A 22,576-nucleotide genomic window follows, 5' to 3' on the forward strand; every position below is an offset into this window, starting at 1 on the left:
CATGTAGCCTTGAATAAAAATGAAAATATGATTGTGACGACTTTGTCGGAGTCCCATAATGCTAGATGACATACATTGTGCACTTTTGTAGCTAAAATTAAAACCAACACAACCACGTCATTTGGCAATCATGTCTGCAAGATCTAGGTGATGTGAGACATGAATTAGTTTTGTTTCTTTTGTTTTTCGGTCTTAAGAGTTAATATCTGACAAAAATATATAACATCGATAATAGAATATCTAAGCATTATATATTAATGCAATTAACATTAATCATTAATACATTTATTGTAATATAATCTAATTTTGGTTGTAACGCGGCATTTGATTGACTGATACAGATGGAAGGACTTATATTATATTGAATAACATAACTTGGTATGGGGAAACACCCCATTGGCAATATCAGGCTCGAACTACTCTAAGACTTTTACATGTAAACATATACATGTGCATGTGTGCACCAATATGAATTAATAGAGTATGGTTAGGTTTATTTCTTTTCATTTGAATGACATAAATTTGTATAAAATAACTAAGTTTGTTTTTAAAATAAATTCAAACATTGCGTTAAAAATTATGCATAGAACTTTAACAGAGGGCATGCGTATACATGTTATTTGGCAAGTAGCATCCTAAAAATGGCCGGTTTTAACTCAAAGTATGATTTTGTTCCCCGTTTGGAAAATCCTGAAGAAACAGAAGAAATAGATTAGAACACTTTAGAAGAAATTTTTATCCCCGAAAGTGAACTTGCCTGTCTTGATGTATCTTATGAAAGTCCTGCCTACACATCAACAGAGGAAGCAAGACAGGAAATAAAAAATGCTTTTAAAATAGGGAAAGGACAATATTTGGCTCAAATCATTCAAAATCCACCCAAAAGAAAAATAATTAAAAATGTCTTAGAAATGCAACTAATACAATTCGAAGACAGAAAACGTTTAAAAAATTTCATTTCTACCAAAAGAAGCACATTTTTTTTTTGGGGGGGGGGGGGGTAAAACTTTTTCAAGGTATGAAAAAGATAAAGAAAGAAGTGCACTTGTATTTTTGTAAATAAATCATTCAAATAAAATTGCTATATTGGATATACATCACTAAATTATATCACATAAAATTATAGCCTAATTTAGCAGAAAAAAAGCCCAACAAATTTTCAACCCAGAATGGAAATTACACCCAAATCTCTCTTTTTAGAGAGCTTTACTCTTTAGCTAACAAAATTTATGATGATATGTTGGTGTGGTTTTAATTTTTCGATACCCCTTTTTGAAGAATACAGTGTAGAGACATTTGGCGAGCAAACATATTTTTATCTGGTTGAGCTTTTAGGATTAAATGTAAGCTTGGAAATTATACGCTGAAGCATGTGTAAAAAGGGCCGATAAGATGTCTTTTACACAAGCATCAGATTATCAAAAAAAAATTCCTACAAATTTATCCGCTCTGCGATAAACCGACACCTGCATGATTTAGGGAGGGAATTTAATATAGTTCGGGGAAATTTTTTTAAAAGTTTCAATAGCAATGTTGATGGTAAACTGCAAAAAAATATATATCTACAATAAGGTCTTGCAAGACCAAAAAAGCATACCAAATTATAAACACTGCATTTAGATAAAATATCTACTAACCTTTATGAAAACTTGACTCCTGTTGCACTGCGTTTTAGAACATGGATTCTCTTGTATATTCAGTTTGTCTCAAGAGGCCTCGGATTCCATGAGCAGCTTAAACCAAACCTGATATATACCAACATAAGTAATAAGCACTAGATTTAAGTTTGTAACTCTGATTTTTCACCAATCATTTTTCTTTGTTATTAAATGATTAGTAAAGAATATAGAAATAAAAAAAATCTTGATAATTTATTTTGAGTAATATTTTTACAAAAGATTATGTTTAGTTAAGATGATTATCTAAAACTGAACTTTATTTAACAAACACACACATATAACCATGCATGAGGGCATGTGTACATTTACAAACACGTCAGTTAGAAAAGAAACTGACAGTTAAAGTAGGAAATGAACTGTAACCTGCAGTCAACAATTACGCTTTCATTTTCAGGGGTATTTTTAGCTCACCTGAGCTGAAAGCTCAAGTAAGTTTTTCTGATCACATTTTGTCTGTCGTCCGTCTGTTTGTCTGTCTGTCTGTAAACTTTTCACATTTTCAACATCTTCTCAAGAACCACTGGGACACTTTTAAACAAACTTGGCACAAATCGTTCTTAGGCAAAGGGGGTTCAAAATTGTAAAAAAATAAGGGCCACGCTCTTTTTCAAAAGGAGATAAGAAATTGATGAAAATTTTTGAGAATTTTTTCAAAAATTTCTTCTCAAGAACCATTAGGCCAGGAAACCTCAAAGTTGTGTGGAAGCATCCTCAGGTAGTGTAGATTTAAAGTTGTGAAAATCATGACCCTCAGGTGGGCCACAATGGGGGATCGACTTTTACAAAGGAATATATAGAGTAAATCTTTAAAAAAACATTCTTCTCATGAACTCATCAGCCAGGAAAGCTGAAATTTGTGTGGAAAATTCTCAGGTGGTGTTAATTCAAAGTTGTGAAAATCATGACCCCTGGAGGTAAGGTGGGGCCACAATGGAAGGGGGTCAAAGTTTAACGTAGGAATATATAGTTAATATATATATTTATAGTTATTCTTCCTCTCAAAAACTAATTAGCCAGGAAAGCTGAAACGTGTGCGCAAGCATCCTCAGGTAGTGTAAATTCAATGTTGTGAAAATATTGACCCCCGGGGGTAGGATTGGGCAACAATGGGGGTTTGAAGTTTTACAAAGGTATATATAGAGTAAATCTTTAAAAATCTTCTCGGAGCTTTTCAGTCAGGAAAGCTGAAATTTGTGTGGGAGCAGCCTCAGATAGTGTAAATTTAAAGTTGTGAAAATCATGACCCCCAGAGGTTGAGTGGGGCCACAATGGGGGAGGGGGGTCGAAGTTTAATATAGAAATATATAGAGTAAATCTTTAAAAACCTTCTACTCAGAAACTAATAAGCCAGGAAAGCTGTAACTTGAGTGGAAGCATCCTGAGGTAGTGTAGATTCAAAGTTGTGAAAGGCATGAGCCCCGAAAGTAGGGTGGGGCCACAAAGGGGTGGTGGAGGGGTAAGATGAGGCCACAATGGGGAGTAGAAGTTTTACATTGAATATCTAAAGTAAATTTTTCCAAGTTTTGAAAATTATGATCCTTTGGGGTAGAGTGGGGTCGAAGTTTTACATAGGAATATTTAGAGTAAATTATTTAAAATTTTCTTCTCATTAACTAATCAGCCAGGAAAGCTGAAACTTGTTGGGAAGCATCCTCAGGTAGTGTAGATTTAAAGTTGTAAAAATCATGATAAATTTTTACATAGGAATATATAGAGTAAATCTTTAAAACATCTTCTTCTCAGAAAATAAATAGCAAGGAAAGTTCATTTTTTGGTGGAAGCATCCCCAGGTTGTGTAGATTCAAAGTTGCGAAAATAATGACACCCCGGGATAAGGGCTGGGACACAATTGGGGGGGGGGGGTCGAAGTTTTACATAGGAATATGTAAAGTAAATCTTTAAAAATCAAAAAATTTAGGCAGATAATTCTTAATGGTTTTAAGACTTTGTTCCTAGGTTAATTCTTCGGCATCACAAGAAGGTTCAGAGTTTAATGTAAGTTTATATCCCATATATAGACAATTGTTAAGGATCTTTTTGAGAACTGCAATACTCATCAAATGATATGACTATAAAATCATCCTGTTAGAAATAGGACTAATGATTAAAAACATAAGAATATCCAGGGGGAAATAGATGTTATTTATAAAGGATCTACATGTATCATATATCATTGTACATTGTCCAGATAGTTGTATCGTGACTCCATTAAGCTGATTTTATCATACCTATTGTTCCTCAAGTGAGCGATGTGACCCATGGGCCTCTTGTTTAATTTTCATGTGAATATAAATATAAAGCAAATATAGCAAATATACTTAAGAAGTTTGCATTGTACTGTTGAAAGGAACTGTCTTAGCCAAAAAATAATAATGATAATTACGAAAAAAAACTAGAGTAGAGTTTGTTGCAAATCAACGAGTGAGTAAAGCTAGATTATTTAGTAGAAAGCAGTGTTTTTACACCAATGATGAGTAACTAATACAAAAATATACAACATGATCTAATATCTTTTGGTATGACTTAACAATGTCCGTATGATTTTAAGAACGAATTGACGAAAACCTAAACGATTTCAAGAACGGCTTACCAAATACGACGGTGTTCAAGCATGACTTAGCAATTATCGAATTCATTTATGTACAACTTAATTAAACAGCATATCTAAACCCGGAATGGGAAATTAAATGTACTGGGAAAATCAATTTCCAACGCTAATTTCTCTGCAATGTATCATCCAATTTTCAAACGGTTTTTAGATCCAAATAAGGAAATCATCGCTCAGAAAAGAGTTATTATAAAATACTTAAGAAGCCTCCTGGCCCTTAATTTGAAGAACGAGTCCCTTTTTCCTGAATCTAATTAAAATGTCTGTTAAATATTAAACACATTTCGTTCTAAATGTTTCAAGAACTGTTGATCATGGTAGCGATATCAAAACAATTGTGATTTAAGGTCTGACCTTCAAACTCTTTACCAGGGTCACGAACAAAAATCTTTTAGGTAGCATATTGTTAGAACATTTTCTGAGGATTTTTTTTTCTCCCGATGCTTTTCAAAACATTTCTCCTTTATTAGATACAATTGATTAAATTTTGGGACTTGAAACTCCTAATTACGTAACATATGATCAAAGTAAGGGTAAGATTAAGCTAACAAATGTTCAATAAACATTCTATAGTTGATAACAAATTATTGCTTAGTAAAGAATTAAAGTTAAAAGAGCTAAGAGTCTGCTTAGTCCCTAATTCTTAGAGCCAGCCCCTTTTCTTTATATCATTTGAGATATCGCGTAAATATAAACATATTATGTTTGACAAGTAATCAAAAATTGTTGGCAGATTTGAAGTTATCTAAACAACAGTGTGTGAGGGGGCCGAACCTTTAACTCCTTACTGTGGCCATAAACCAAACATTTTAAAGTAGTACAAACCAAATACAATGGTTTGTAAAGAAAAGTAAAAAAAAAACAACTATTGCCTTACATGTTTTAACAACATATTTCTAGGTTTAATTATTTTTTTTTAAATTTTGCAAAATGTTTGTCAAAAAAAATAATGGAGCCATTTTTAAGGCGTCGAGCTAATGCTCGGCAGCCTTCTAGCGATCGTCTGGATTGGCAATCGTCCAAAAATTCACGCGCTGCACCGCCTTTTAAATGCGCATAAGAAATAAGTTCCTAAAAGTATTAAACGTATTACAAGATTTTTTTTCCCATTTATTCAACTAAATTGTGTACAAAAAACCCAACTTTGCCTCCCTGGTGATTGACAACTCATTGCATAAGAATAAATTTGCTTAATCAAGAAATGGCGGATGAATACAATCAGGCCTAAGTGTAAAGATTCACTAGATATTATTTTAGTTTATCGCTTACATTTTAATTGGAGACCGTGCCCGATAGAAATAACATTTTAGATGTAAATTTATTTGTTATCGGGCACGGTCTCCAAAATAAATGTAAGCGATAAACGTATCTAGTAATTTCGTTGCAAAAAGTAAACTTGATAATGCAGTTAGTTTGGTCGAGCATTATAGATAGCACGTGTTGTGGATTTGTTTGTAAACAACCATACCATAGGAAATCTTGTTTCAAACTTGAATTGAAATAAATAAATGTATGTTTTATTATTATAATTAGGGACACACTGTTAATGTATTCAAATTATGAACCTATGAAAGTTGTTCAAAGACTGTTTGAAGCAGAAAGAAACAAATTATTTTTGAACTTTGAAATTTCTTCGATTTTTGCAATTATGATGAGTTATTGTATTAAAAAAGCACCACTACCTATTTTATAAGAAAATATACCGATTTGTGTTTTTAAAGCAGCAGAAAACATAATTCAAATACTTTCTATTCTAAGTCTAATATCATTTGATATGACTATTAGTACAGAAATTCAAATTATTGGTATCATTCTATATAATAGAAAAAAATGTCAGCTCGACGCCTTTGTGGCCGTTCCGGCCTTTGATTTTTTTTTTTACCTCGGCCGAGCTTTAACGTCTTGTGCACTAACAATATTTTATAACATTGCAGTTCATTTACAGAATTTCATTTACAATTTCCTCAAAATTTCAACTTTCTATCATGAATAATTTAAGAGGATTTGCGTGGATGAAATGATGTTCAAAATATCATTTAAACGTCAATATCCTAAGCTGGAAGAGACGTAATCAAAAAATGTAACAACAATCATTTATCCCCATTTTATTCTGCCTTCGTACATGATCAGTTCTATATCATGTCAAAAGTTTAGTTGCTCAGGAACGATCCATTATTAAGATCTTGTGCAAACAAAATTTTAAAAAAATCTCAATTGTTGATTTTATAAACAATTTGAACAATTCTATGAAAAAAAATACAAAGTTAAACAAAGTTAAACATAACAATTTCTTGGTTCTGGGGACGCCAGTTATTAATACTTAATATGCATATATATATATTTAGGTCTATCATACAGCAAAGATTGGTTGTTTAACTCTAAAAAAAACCCCAATAAGATATCTTAGATATTAAAACAGAAGAAAACGTTTTTCACTGTTAAAGATTGCATGAACGCTTTAGATCAGATTTTAAACATTTTTTTTATGACGACTAGAAATACCCTCATTAATACAAAGTAAACATATTTTTACTTAAAGTCTTTCATCTCTGAAAGATTCGACAACCTCTTTAAAATTAGATCTATGATCCGTTCTTTCTTTTTTTATCTGTACATGTAGCAACGGGAAGATCCAAAGAAACACCCACTTGAGGTTACCTCCCGGTGAACTTTGTTTAGACCAATGAAATCGTCAGTTCCTCTCTTACGTGTTTTGGAAATTATGTCAATACAATCCTTAGATTCCCCCGATGGTGTCTCCAGCTTGAGGATACCAAAAGAAAATCTGCCAGTTCTTCGTCATACAACTCCATTTTTGTTTTGACCCTAAATTACTGTTTCTAACTTTTGCTCTGAATGACTTAAATAATTCACCAACAATCTTAAATGAAAGTTCACTAGAAGGTGACGCCAAACGGGGTTTCTTCAGATTGTGGCAATATATAATCAAGAAGCGAATCATTTTTTTTTTTATTTTAATCAGATTGAAAAAATTAAGACAATTCACCGACCCATTTTTTATTTAAAAAAACGGTAGGAAAGAAAGAATAATTAGAGAGAAAAAGAAACCTTACAAAAACAATAAGGTCCTCCTACAGAAAAAAAAACCAAAATACAAATGATTTATTTTATTGCGATAATTACCTGCATAATATTTCACAATGCTCTAATTTCGTAATTAAACTTATAAACAATTATGAACAATTACGTTGAATATTAAATAATGTTTTAAGTCAATAAAATAAAGCAATGATTAATTAATAAATATATTGTAAATAAACAAATATGTCACAATGATTATTTTAACTTTAAAATGCTCAAATAATTGCATTATTCAAATATCTTATCTTTTAATTGTAAGAAATAAACTAGTTTGATCGGGTTTGAGAATGTTTTATATTTACATCCCTTTTAAAATTTGCACTATTCTATAAAATAGTCAGTTTTTTATAGTTAAATATAATTACTATTTTGATGTTAAGCGAAGTTTATTTCGAAAAAAAGTGATGCAAAGATGGGTTTGCTGTTTGATATGTCTGAGGATTAAAGCATAACTTGCAATATGTCATGATCTTTAAATAAACTATCTTTCTAAACAAATGTATTAATATTTTCATAACTTTATTCTGAGAAATGCTACTGTAGTAACAGCACAAATAAGTTGTTTCTGGTGAATTACCTAACCAATTTTGACCATATATACTGGTTAGTTATGTAAAGTCGTTATTTTCATAATTTTAATTTGTATCCGAAATAAAAGAATATCATATCATTAAAAAGACATTAGGATACTTTACAACACAGTTAAACCGGAAGCGTTAACTTGATTTCTTTATTGTATGTATACATGTACATGCATGTGTAAGGTATATGTCAAAAAATCAAAATAAACCTGAAGTTCCTTATTTATTAATTGCTAAATCTTGTTCAGAGAATTTCTATTAAAGTGCATGCACGTTTTACGAAAATGTTTAAACAAATGCGAAACGCACGAATTTAGAAAACGTAGTATCATTATCATGGAAAAGACATAATCTGCAGGAATATACACTGCTGAAATTTTATTTTAAATCCTATGAAAAACATATGATTTTTAAATACCAAAAAAAATAAATAATAAAAAATAAACAATGGTCATGTTTAATGCAAAGTTTAATAAAATAATTGGTTAAATGTTTACGGGGAATCAAATGTATTATTTCATAAATACAATGTGATAAAATAATCATCCTACCTTTACTCATCATCGCCAACAATCTGCTGTGGTAAACTCCTTTACAAAATTAGTGTAGCAGATGTGCATGTTGTACAAGCATATCGATTATTGATTTGGTGTTTTATGCAGTCGTATTAGATGGCTTTTATTATAGATAGATCAATAGTAAAGTCTGGTTGTCATGGATGAGATGTATAAATAAGTCAAAAATTGAACAAAATGCCTAACTCAATTGTCTATATGACGAACTTCCTATTTATTCAAATAAGAGGCTCCTTACAGGTATTACATGACTGGCATGGTGTTTTCAAGTCAATATTCAAATCGACGACCTTTAAACGGCATTTAAATTTGATTTCAATTTCCCCTATGCTTTTTGTGGTTTGTTTGTTTTTACTTGCAAGTCCTTTGTCATATGGTCGTAAAACGATTTTTCACAGACATATCGATTTTGAATTGACGCATAGTACCCTAATGCCCCCAAAAAGATAAGTTTAAATATTGAACTCAGGCTCATATCTCTATTGATAGATCAAATTCATTCAAAATCTTTACCCAAAAAGAAACAAAAAAACCCAAACAATTGCGTTTTTATCACAAAGAACGAAACAGCAGATTGTTACCGTACGTAGTTAATCATGCAGTTTCTATTATTTGCCTGTCCTCTCAATTGTACTTCTTGGAATGTTGTAATATTTAGAGTAAGAGTCCCCTGATGTAGAAAAAATACAAGACGGAACGAGATGAAAGCTACAGTTCGAGCCAAGCCCTGCCCTATATCTCTCTTCCAGTAGGAACAATTATTCTAAATGAGTTCTGCTACATGTATTTCTAGAGTTATGTAACTGAGTGAAATTTAAAACAAATATGATATTGGCATGAAAAATAATACAGATAATAAAAGTCAGAGATTGGTGTTTAGAAAATGACCAATTCGTTTACAGTATTGAAGACCATCAATTACATTTCCTCAGTAAACATGATTCGTCGTAGTATACCGTTACATGCCACACAACATAAATTCAGCTCTGTCTTTAAATATTTTATTTCATCTTTTAAAATATAAATGTATAATTGTAAATCTCTGGCAATCTTCTGCTTTTTAGCTCATGAAAGATGAAAGCTCAAGTGAGTTTTTCCGATCACATTTTGTGTCGTCAGTATATCCGTCGGTCTGTCCGTAGACTTTTTACATTTTCAGCATCTTACAACTACTGGGTCAATTCCAGCCAAGCTTGGCACAAAGCACCCTTAAGCAAAGGAAATTTAAAGATGTGAAATAATACTTTTATTTAAGTTTACAAAATCAATTTGTTTTAAAAATGTTTCAGCCCTTAATAAACTGATCAATCGAACAGAATGTGTTCCCCATGTTTTGGAAGTAAGGAGCGATATTTGAACTCAAATATTTCCCTAGCTACTGCAAGTAAAAAGATTTATGTATTTTGACAACAGATCCAAGTTAACATAACGCTTTGATACATGTGCAGTCGATAACTTCGTTGTCACACTGTCTAGGATGGGGCGGGGGAAGGTCTTCCCAATGGCGCTAATAGCAGAAATTACAAATTTAATTTTTAAAATATCGCAGTTCCCCGATATACTTTTTTGTGAACAGTGCATTTCAATAAAACGGCGTTTTTGCGGATCTTGTTTTTCCATGTTTACATGCTCACTTAGTGATCTTGGTTCTGTTGTCCGAAGTCTTATGACAATAGTTTCCGTGTTGACCTTTTAAGGACTTTTTTAATTGTTTTCATGACCGATTCGTCAAACCCTGGACAAACGGTATTTCTCGGGGGGTATCTTCCAAGCGGGGTTAGGCAACAATAACGATATTTTTGTCAAGGTGCAGAGGCCACTGTAACACTTTTCGGAATCAAATTTTACGAAAAGGCATTATAAAATCATAAAACTTTTTTTTATTATATACTCTAAAATATATACATCAAAACAATGCTGTTACATTCTTTCCAAGTTTTGAGGATTATCAAAGCTGCCAAGTAACATCGGATCTTTAAACTAAATTCAACTTTGTACTCAACAAAACGGCGACTAGAGTTGACGATACAGGGAATGTGTGCCAATGACGAACTAACAGTCCAAATATTGAATATACCTAAGCAAAAAGTGTCACCAGTACAATGTCTCAAGACAGATTCCTCAGTCAATTATGGAAGCACATGCCTAGAGAAAAAAAACTAAGCAGCAATCCTTATCAGTCAGCCATTACAAACCAACTTTTAACAGCTCACGCAGCAGCAAACATTAATATTTCAACAGAAAGCGCCATACCAAAAGACAACTCGCTTGAAGCAACTTTGCAGGATACACAAGAACTGACAACCAGACAGGAAAAAGCAACACAAGTAACAACCTCATCCGATTTCACAACTCAGACAGCCCCGCAAGACATTCTTTCGTGTGAAATATTAACTCAGACAGCCCCACACGAGATTCCCACTGGCGGATTTAAGGGGGGGGGGGGCGTGGAGGGCGCACGCCCCCTCCCCCCCCCCCTCCCCCTAAAATTTTCAAAGTATGCATGACTGTAGATGATTTGATAAATTTTACATAGAAAAGTTAGCATTTTGTGTTTCACTTTATTTATAATTATGCCTTACTCAATATTACACCTCATTGATACACTAGCTGTGCTGTGCTGACTGTAATTCTGCTGCTCTATAAACATATTTAAACATCTAATCCTAATGCATGTTGACAGGTTCTGATAACAAACCAATTAAACTGTGTTTAAAACAAGCAGTGTTGGTCATTTTATTATGGTGGCTGCATCAAATTCCACAGGGCCCTGAACTTGGGGCTTCGACCAAGAATCGACTGGAAATCCCAGCAGTTTTGTTTCAAGTGTAGACTGCGCTGTCATTTCCATATTGCGATGCAAGCAGACATTTCTGAATAACTGTATATTTTTTGAATTTTTTTCTAGGTAAATAGACTATTTTAATATAAGAATATTGAAGATTTTATACATCAGATATTCCTAACAGCTAATAGGGGGTCTGATACCGTAACGTCATTAGAATGTTGTAACTTCGATAACCAATTTAATTTTGGGAGTTCATAAATGCCTGAAATATTTTGTTTTTAATCCAATACATGTATTAGGTATAAGTAACAATATGTGTCAAATTGTTATATACTTTTGTGTAAAGTGTACATAACTGAAAAAATACCACTATTTTGAGCCTGGTTTTACCTTCAAAATACACGAAAAACCAGGAGCTTCCGGGTTTCGCCCACTGGGCCCCCACCAGGGCTTTGCCCTGGACCCACGGGGGGCCTCAAGGCGGCCCCTAGACCCCCTGCCTCAATAATTTTATCCACGCCCCCCCCCCTAACTACAATTCCTGTATTCCCCCCCTGATTCCCTCATCTGAAAACTCAACTTAGATGGCGCCATAAGAGACTCTATTGTCCGAAATCTCAACCTAGACATCACAACAAGAAACACCTCGGGTTAAATCTCAATTCAGACAATACACCTAGAGACGCCCTGGTCTGACATCTTAACTCAGATTGCATCTACCGAGACTCCCTTGTCTGAAATATCAAACAGACAGCACCACTAGAAAATACTTCCTTAAATTTTGGTTTGTAAAGTTCAATGCTGATGGCAATCAGGGTAATATATTTTTGAACTGAGCTTGCAAAAAGCTAGTATTTCAATAGATGAATAAATTACAATAACAAACTGTCAACCATCTCAAACCGAAAAACAATTTCAAAGCAGAGCAACACGGACGTCCAAAAAAGATAGAGGAAGTATCAGGTGCCTAGGAGGAGTAAGCATTCTCTGACCGGTCACATCCGCGGTGTGCTCTTTGTCGTAATCGGGGGAAAACCCCCGGAAAAGTCCGTAGAAAATTAGGTGATTAATCATGGTCCAACAATTAGTATACATTTTTGTATGTACGGATTCATTATCATTAGGCTAGAATTAAACTTAAACCTAAAAATAAATGATATCACTATTAAACTCACATCAATTTTAGTAATAGTTTCAGCAATGCGTAAACCATTTGGAATCTTAACATAAAGTTTCAGCACACTGAAACCTATCGGAAATGTTCTGAAACTGATTGATATTTCCATTATTATTTACACAACTTTTCACACGATTCAAATTTAGTTTCCGCATTGAGGAAACCATCAGGAATCTTAGACTAAAGTTTCTGCTGACTGAAACCTAACGGATACTTGCTGAATCGATATAATGGTTTCCGCATTGCGGAAACTTTACATGAAACTTCAACTTCAAGTTTCAGCAAGGTTTCCAAATAGTTTCAGTTTTGGTGAAACTTGGATTTTTCATCCAGTGTACATCTGACTTGGATCCGCCAAACCGTGTCCACAACCCTATTTTCATTTCTACTATTTCGGGCTTGTTTATGGAAAATGAAAGTATGCTTTTCATTAATTTCACAATAATAACTCATCAGTTTAATTTCAATAAATATTATACTTTACGGAAATCATCTCGCATGTCTTGAAATACCAAATGTGGAAGCAGATATTCTGGTGCAGACATTTTGTAGTTTGTAGTAGCAAAATGTCTTAATTTATAAGACTAGATATTAATCTTTTATTTTACGAAATTCGTATCGAATACACGCCTACGACTTGCTCGGTATTTGAACACTAAACTGTGTAATTGTCTAAATACCTCTTGTTTTCTTTATGTTTTTGATTATTCTTTTTTTCTTTTTTCTCAAGGTGACTATATTGTGTGGTATGAGGGTTTATCAAACAATTTAAACTTTATGTAATCGGTCATTTAAAGTCATGGTACAAATATAGCTCTGTGTTTTAAAACTTCCAGAACTTGCACAGTTATTGCCGTTTGAGTAGGAAATGCTTGTTATTTAAAAAAAACCGATTATTCCAAAGACGTTTACAATAAACAACACGGAATTGTTAAAAGAATGACTTGAAAATATAACAAAATCTTTTTAAAATGTCATTAAGCCTTCGTGGTTTTCTCAATCTGTACTTTAACCTATTTTAGAATTATGGTTACTTTTTTATACGCAACTGTTTCAATAGTGCAAAATACAGCTATAATATTTGATAAAATATGTTGTAAAGTAAAATAACAAAGTGCAAATGTTTTCCAAAATAGCTTACATCATTGTTTTCTTATCTGATTATTCACATAACATAATTTAGAGGTAAAAGCCATACCTTCCTGAACAAACGTATACTATTGAGAAATTTAAAGCTAACAGGTTATCAGATATATAATGAACCTCACCGTGAATATAAAAAGATGGAAAAACCTCTAGTTTTGAAAACAATTAGTCGACTAGTTTATTTCGGCTTTCTGTACGATTCATAAGTAAGCTTTAAGAAATTTGATGTAAAAAATAAAAAAAATAAAAAAAAATCAAACATTTTACTCACAAAAAAACCCAAGAATTTTCTTTTTATATTTTTTTTCATATGTTTTAATGTCCAATTTAGATGTTTTTATCCTTGTCATCAACGATCGCAACATACACTAAAAAAGAAGTTAATGAAAATGAAGAAGATAGGCATGCACATAACTATTTTTTTTTATTATCAAAGTATAATAAAACCATAATATGCAGTTTCAAAAATAATATAAGAAATGATTATGAAAATTAGAACTAAATAAATATATATATACATCAATACTTATTATTCGTACTAAAATCACAGCCGAAACAAGATAAGTGTAACATAGTCATATCTAGTTGTAAAGCTTGCATAATATATTTTTGCTCATCCTAAAAAAAGAGTCATAGTGAAAATAAAAGTGAATCTTATTCGTGAATTTACAATCAGTTGCAAATGCAATTTGCATCAGAAAAAAAGTTTACTTTAAGAATGACGTTTACTGTCAATGAAAAAATTAATCCATTGATGAACCAAGCAAAATAACATATCGTTCGTTTTAAAATAAACTAGAAAACTGACCAGTGAGGAAGGGCCCCGCTATGACAATTAATATAGAGAAGTGAAAAAAACTTTGAATTCCATCCTCTTTATATTAGCAAAGATGGAAAATATATGCCCGGCATAAGATGTAAAGAACTGCAATACATATAAGGTGGTAAAAAAAGGTGAAAAGTATAAGTAACAACTGTATTTTTAAACTTTCAAGATAATTCCTGAATGTCCAAAAATCTAAATAGTAACCTTGTATCTGCATAAAACAGGGATAACCTCATGTCTTATATAAAAAAAAACTAAATTAAATGTGTATTTAAAAAAGATTTAAACAGGTGTTTTATGAAATGCAAGCCTTCAGTGAATGCAAATACATTGTATCACCCAGGGTTGACCTCAACTTCAAAACAAACATCAGCAGACAAAGGTGTTAATTAATCTTCATATGACAGATAAAGATAAGCCTCTAAATTTTCTGTAGCAGGCAAGATAATTAATCCCAGGGCATTAATTGCTCTGCTCTCTCGTCCTTTTCTTCTAAATTTACAATAAGATTTTTTTTTCTTTCAGAAATGACAGAATGGGGTTATTATCTGATAACCTGTTAAAATCAATATCTTAATACATGTATATATCTTGATTTTAGAATTCAATAAAATTATCATAAATCATTGTATACGTTATTTTAACCAAAATAAAGTATGAATATTATATTTTAAATCCATATTTCAAAGAATGTACACAATACTACACATCATTCAAAATTGACCTTAACTTCAAAACAAAGTTCATTTGCAGACACAGGCAGTGCAGTAATTAATCTCAATGTGACAGATAACGATAAAGCTTAGGATTTTCTTCCTGTGGAAGGTTAATTAATCCCAAAGGACAAATATTGCACAGCCTTCCAAGTATACAGGGATGGTAACATTCTCAGCAGTTATCTCTCGTTGCCCATTCATTCTTATGCATAGTTAAGGAATCTTCCCCACCACCCCAGCTCCAAACCAGAAGACATAGAGAACCAAACTTAGCATCAAAATATGTACCATACCAAATTTGAACTTGATTGGGCAACCATAAAAAAAGTTATTAGTCAAAAACAGAAAATTTGTGGACGGAAGAGTGACAGACGGACAGACAGAAGGACGGACGGACAGAGTGATTACTATAGGGCACCCGCAAATCCTTGCGGGGCCCAAATAATAATCGATAAAATCAACGTCAATCAGTACTTCAGTACGTTGGTTTTGTTATAGGATGTAGTGGAGAATGGACAGCTATCGTTAAAACTGGTGGGACAGAAATAAACGGAAGTAAACGAGATCTTGTTGATCGTCTAACCGCCGGAGATGAGATCAGAATTTCATTAAACAATTCTATTTTTCAAACATCGATACAGTCAGCCACTTTGACTGAAAACGAAAACGTTTGTGTTCAAACAATTTTTCTACTTGGTCGGTCTGCATACGACGAATTTAGTGGCGATCTTTACTGGATTTTTTTAATCGTATGTAGTACTGGTCACGCACATGTATCCCGCTGGTATGTTGGCGAACATAACTCTACAGGCAACGCAACACTTGTAGTTGATATAGTATGGTTTGTAAGGTACGTATGAGGGTATATTTTAATACAATGCATGCCACTAAATTCCCTAATTAAACGAGCCGATTTGATAAGTCAATATAACAGTGTAGGGATTAGATGAGTTGCGTAAATCGAGCCCGATACGTCAGTATTGAAAGGAATTAATTTAAATGTTTGCGTTACAAAAAGGTTTACATCATGTAACTAAAAATTACAATTGATCATCAGTTCAATATCCCTCTCCAACGGTAACTACTACATCATTACATCTTTTTAGAGTCTATACAGTTTTTGGCCATCTCAAGATTGGAATCCTATTACATATATGTAAAACTGTTATAAGGCTTCACGTAGCTTATAAAGGAAATATTTAAATATTTTAAAAACCCACGTGTTCTCTTCCAATATTCTGTTCACACAGTATTCACGTTTTATCACGTTCTGATGGATAAGCTTTCAAGTAGTTTTGAGGTTCCATGGTCTTCTTTAAGCTCCAAAGATTGCCCCTGCTCGGAAAATGTACATGTACTTTTATTACATAAACTACTTTCAACCTGAATTTACTTCAGACTTACCAACAGGATTTCCATATAGAGACTATCTGAAAAGGAGAGAGTGGTGGACTCAGATAGTAGTACTACATACCTGAATCAGGTTTAAAATGTTCTTTGCGCAATACAATAAATAGCTTGTGGGTGTGCCCTAGGAGGACTGAAGCATCTGTACCCAAAGTAATCAATTAAATTATTGATTGGCTGACCTTGGTATCCATTATTAATTTCTTTTTCTTTTGATAAATAATTTAAAACTTGGCAACATAATTTCATGTTTCTTGATTAAGAATAATCCATATTAATAAATGCACCACTACTTTAAATCAATGCTGTAGAACGTTCATACCTTTCACTACTTTTAAACAGTACATTGCAGTAGTCATCATCACATGTGTAAGACTTTTTTTTTTATTATCGACGCCAATTCATTGTCAATATTCTTGTAAGTCTTTCTTTTTGTTTACCAACCTAAAGATCATTAAAATCGTAAAGTGCTACCGTCAACATTGGTGTTTTTATTTCATTTTTTTTTTGGGGGGGGGGGGGGTAGGCTCTATATACAGGGGGTACACATGAATATCTATCAACGTCGATGTCAGATAATTGGCGGATGTAGGGTTCATCAACAACTCATTTTTTACCAACTAATTAACATCACCATAATACATTTTACTAACTTAGTTGTTCAATTGTTCAATATTGGACTTGTTCTTGGAAATCTTGATTTTTTTAAATCGACCCCAATGAATTAATCACCTCCCCGGTGTACTAACAAATAAGGTCGTCCTGTTTATTTTACCACTATCACGTTCCTCATTCATCTCCAACAAACTCCTTTTTTTCACACTTGTCCTTAAACTGCAGTTACCAATTTTTATAGCAAAACAGAGAAGTTGTTTTTCGTAATCTTGTTATGAATATTCTATATAGTTGAATTTATAACTTTTGTGCAATTGTAAACCTGGAAACGAGTACGACTTTTTTTTCGGTACTTAAAATTGACACCGATAGTAGATCATGTCCATTCTCGAAAACAACAAGAAATACACTGACATCTCGAGTTCGAAATACGCATCTGGTATGATTCTTGTCTGAATAAAATGTATAGGACAAATATAATAACCTACATTTTAATGTAGATCATGCGCTGCTGAGAAACCTGTCTACTGTAATACGCTGTCCGGGGTTCGAACATATGGAGACAATTTTCTAAAACCTCTGCATATAACTTTCCAAATAATGTCAATTGGATCTGGCAAATTGCCTCAACAACAGGCGATGTCGAAACAGTGAGGTATGATATTGGAAGCATCATCAACAGATTGAGCTCGAATGACAAAGAATCCATCACGTGGTTTGTTGAGTCTAGACCCTGGTCAAAGGTACTACCACTTCTAACTCTGGCATTGCTACATATGGATCTAAAGCTAACCTGATTACTTCTCTACAACGGGGATCTCCGCTTCGTTTAGTTGTTTATGAGGAAGACAACTCTTACCGTATCATAGAAGCAGACAATATAGGCATTCAAAACTCGGAAGTTGCAGTACAGTCTATCGGGTATATCAGCGATGAAAATGGAAGTGGAAGAATTCCGAGGCGGTTTAAGTCCCCTGCCTACTGGAGATTTACTTTGACGTCAACGAATGGAAACCAGCGGGTGGCCTGGTGGAAGGTTGGGGAACACTCGTCACTTCCGGCTACCATAGAAAATTACCAAGTGGATTGGATTGTAGGTTAAGATCCATTGTTTCAATTTTATTGATACTTTTGGTACTTTGTGAAATGTTCACAAAAGTATTTAGATTATAAAAATATATGCATATCTAACATGTTTCATTATTGTTTTGCTCAACATAACTAATGTACTCGACTCTATTGCATGCATTTATATCTATTCAGTCACGCAATTTTAAACAAGCTTCTTTCTATTAGTGATTGATATATTAACATGAAATCAACTGAACATAAATATAAAAGATGTTACATTTTGCAATAACATTTTCCTTGGGTATGAATAAATATAATATTGTTGTATAAAACTGTATATTACAATCTGTTTGCTTTGAATTACTTCTCTGGATAAGCTTATATTTGTGCCACTACAAAAATACAAAAATATATATTTTTCCAACGAAAATTACGCACATGCAGTTTGCTGCCTTTTAAATTCAAAACGAATAATAATACAAATGTATCATATGAACCATCATGTAGTCACTTTAATGAAATATTATTACATTGCTTTTTAACATTACAATTAAATTTAACAACATCGCACTTTTGCCTTTTTTTAAACGAGGTAAAGCCGCATCAGACCAATTTGACCAATATTCGTTACGTTTTTCATTAATGAAATTAATTATCACATGGATACTTGTAAACGTCTCTTGTTTTATTTATGGCCTTCCTTATCGATATCTTAAAAGGACAATACGCACCTTTTTGATTTGTTTTGCAAATAAAACAACATGTTCTTATTATAGTTTAATGTCCGCAAAAGACATATGACTTGAAAAAATAAAACAATCTATGCGAACTTTTTTTCGTTTGGTATTTATTTTTCAGAAACTTATAATGTATACAGTGTTTCTAAAGCGTAACAACAAGGTGTTTTAACTTGGTTGCATTTGGCAACCAAACATTAATAAGGTCTTTACACTTTAATTGGCCATGAACCAGGGCCAACAAAACAATACTTTTATTTACCCTAACGTGACTGACTCAATAAAATCCCAACGACTAAAAATTTCTATCATATTAAAGAGACTTTTCTTTCTTTTTTAATTTAAATGTAATTTTGGCAGAACCATATCTTGTTTTATTTTACAGCCTTTGTTGTAAGCCTTGATTATCAACTTGAGCAAAGAAAAATTGGCTTCGAAAGAAAAGTTGTAGTCGCCATGTATTCTGAGTTTACATTCGTGTAAAGTAACCCTTAATGCAATATTATTATAATCACCCAGGTCATAAGTTGTTGTCACAGCCTTAGTTAACTCAATTAGTGATTGAAAACTTTCGATTGTATTATATTTAGTGGGTTATAAATACAGGTAATGCTACAAGACTTAGTATTGAAAATAACAACCGATGTTTATGGCATTTGGTGTTTATATTACAGCTATTAGTTGGTATTTTGTAATCATTGTGGTTAGCTAATAATGACTAAGCTATATTAAGGCGTCCATATAAAAATAGTGATATTTATCACATTTAATGTTAGCCTTTGAATAATCTTGATATTCAGTTCCAAAAAAATGTTACACAAAGTGATATCGATATACAAATTAGAAAAATTTGTTATTGAATGGGCAAAGTTTTATTCTCTTGGGAACACCGTGCCACGTGATGCTGCTAACAATAGATGATTCAGGAATAATACGGAAAAAATGCAAAGTGCAAGGGCTTTATTGACATGAACAAATATGATTTTTTTCTGTTTCTAACTTGTAAACTAAAAATAACAAATTCCGAAAAGTGCTGCGAGCTTGAAATATTCAAGTAAGAACAATTATTAAATTCAAGTGTATGAACAGCAATTTGCAAGGAATTTCCACAGTTAACGCTTATTTATATCATATACGTAGCGATTTCATACAACTCAAAACTCTTTTAGATGTAACTAGACTTTGACCCGTGCGAACACAGGTTGACATTGCATATGATATCGGGCATTTACGAAATAAATACATGGACACACCGTATTGTTAACATTTATATAACCAAACTTTAAACCTACAATAATGCTATTAATTTTACTACACTCTAATTAGTTAGAATAGTCTAACTGTGTCTCGGGACAGGCCAACACGACAGTTAAAATTCATCCCATATACCCGTAATAATGCAAACAATTATAGAGTCGCTCCGACACGATTTTGGATAAAAATAATGCAGCTGCATTGAAAATAACACTCACATTATTCATAATAAACCATTTGAAGCTGTAAAAACCTCTTATCTAGAATTTTAATTCATATACAACATTTTTTACCGTCGTTTTTACTCGCTTCGAACTTACACACCATGTTTATATTAAATGCACAGCATAAGAGTTATCTCCCGTATTATATTTCCTTTGATGAACATAATATATGACACATTTTCAATGAAAATTTACACGTATTTGTAATATCGTTTCTGAGTTTATCCATGGAAATGCGATATTTTGGAAACATAAACTAAATGGTCTTCCGTGATATAGCGTAAATGTAATGCGCATGCGCAAGATTGTTAAATCCAAAATATCCAGATGATTTCCGGATTTTTTAAAGGGATTTTCGTTAATTATTAATTAGCGATGCTTAATAAAGAAAAAAATAAAAACAAATTGGCAATCTTGAAGTACCAATGATTAAAATATATAAACCAAAAGACAGTACTATTCCGATTTCTAGGTATTAAAGCCCAAAAATTTGAGTCTATCATTTTAATATAGTAGTACAGCTGGGGATACATGTATAATGGTATAACATGTACATTTTCAATAAAATTGATAAAGTGTATGCCCTTGCACTACTGCATTGTATCTGGCCCATTTCACTTTCGGCGTCACTTGCGTGAAATTCAAACACAACACTGACTAAGATCATGATTTTAATTATCATTCATAAAATAATTTTAATTATCATTCATAAAATAATTTTAATTATCATTCATAAAATAATTAAAAGCTGCGAGTTTCACTATAATGATGGTAAAATGTTGCTTCTGTTCACAATAGTCATCAAATTGTTTAAATGGGAAAAATAAATTCATATTTTGCATTTATAAGGCAAATTATGAACCTTTTTTGCTAGTAAATAAATAATAAATACTTTTTATAAATGATCATGTTAATTATAATTATAGTTAATATTTCTGTAATATATATAGAATGCAAGAAAAATCAATATTTATCAATAACTTATCATATGATAATAATCAACTTGACAAATACTATAAAGATTGCACTTCTGTGACTAACTGTTTAACAAGCCTAGTGATTTTCAGTATTATTCAGTCATGATGTGGAATTTTTGGAAATTGACCATTCTTCTTGCACAATACATGTTGCTTTCTTCTTTTTTATATATTAAGTGGGAGTGCAGTTGATAGACAATCAATGCCTGAAATGATCTATATTTATCAATTTCAAATTTAATTTCATTAGGTATCAATGAAAAAATTAATTTTATGATAGGTTACATTACATATTAACATGATTTAAAAGAAATTAATCCAAATATACATGAAGTAAGTGAGTAAAAGAAATATTTATAGAGTGCCTACTTTTTATTACCATCCCCAAAAAGTGTCTCCAGTGGACCATTCACTGCTTAAATAACCCTGAAAATGAGCGATATGTCATATCTAGCAAACTATTGTGTTAAACCTAACATGAACAATTTTCACAAGTATTGTGCATACTACAGTGTAATAGCAGTTTTAGTTTAATTTACATCACAACAGACATAATCAGATGTTTATTCTTTAAAATGTGGGGAAATTCTGTTTGAACAACACTTTCATTTTTTCTATTCATACATGTAATCTTCATAAGTTAGGGCTAAATGAATTAACACATTTCGATTTACATAAACAACAATACAGGCTTGTCTATATTCAATCCATATCCTCACAGTAATCTTTGTAGTGCTAGCACACACAGTGTTTGGACGTTCCATTGTTTACATCTTCTTTGAACATGGAGGAATTGCAAGCTATAATATTATCGCGGTATGAGACAAGTAAAAAGCTACAATGAGACTCAATATTCTTTATTATCAAAATTAGCGAAACGCAGAACATTTACTTTGCCTGATCGAGTCACCAAACTGAAGAATTTCGCTTCGTCTCTGTTTCATCCTTGGCCTACAGTATTGAAAAATATAAAATAAAATCTAGGGAAATTACGTAATAATAAATCCTACCTTATTTAGTTGAATTTAGTTCTTTTTTTTATTTTATTTTGATTTTATTATTATTATTTTTTATTTAGGTATATGCCGATTCC

At 32.3% G+C, this 22,576-nt stretch overlaps 2 protein-coding genes across 3 annotated transcripts in view; both read right to left on the reverse strand.

The window, feature by feature from the left end:
• The window catches only part of LOC128169407 (uncharacterized), a 47,255-nt gene extending 38,668 nt beyond the window's left edge, over positions 1 to 8,587 (reverse strand). Inside the window, exons 1-3 of one of the 2 annotated variants that reach the window (XM_052835560.1) lie at positions 8,522 to 8,550; positions 7,362 to 7,379; positions 1,638 to 1,745 (exon numbers count right to left, since the gene is read on the reverse strand). The gene's annotated coding sequence lies outside the window, so the exon portion shown is untranslated. Of the gene's footprint in view, positions 1 to 1,637; positions 1,746 to 7,361; positions 7,380 to 8,521 lie in introns of both variants that reach the window. The other variant, XM_052835558.1, reaches the window with a different exon arrangement.
• LOC128169406 (uncharacterized) overlaps positions 1 to 22,576 on the reverse strand; it is a 127,546-nt gene that overhangs the window by 47,643 nt on the left and 57,327 nt on the right. The gene's annotated exons all lie outside the window — the stretch shown is intronic.

This window comes from Crassostrea angulata, unplaced genomic scaffold (genome assembly GCF_025612915.1).
Source record: "Crassostrea angulata isolate pt1a10 unplaced genomic scaffold, ASM2561291v2 HiC_scaffold_127, whole genome shotgun sequence".
Classification (NCBI taxonomy): domain Eukaryota; kingdom Metazoa; phylum Mollusca; class Bivalvia; order Ostreida; family Ostreidae; genus Magallana; species Magallana angulata.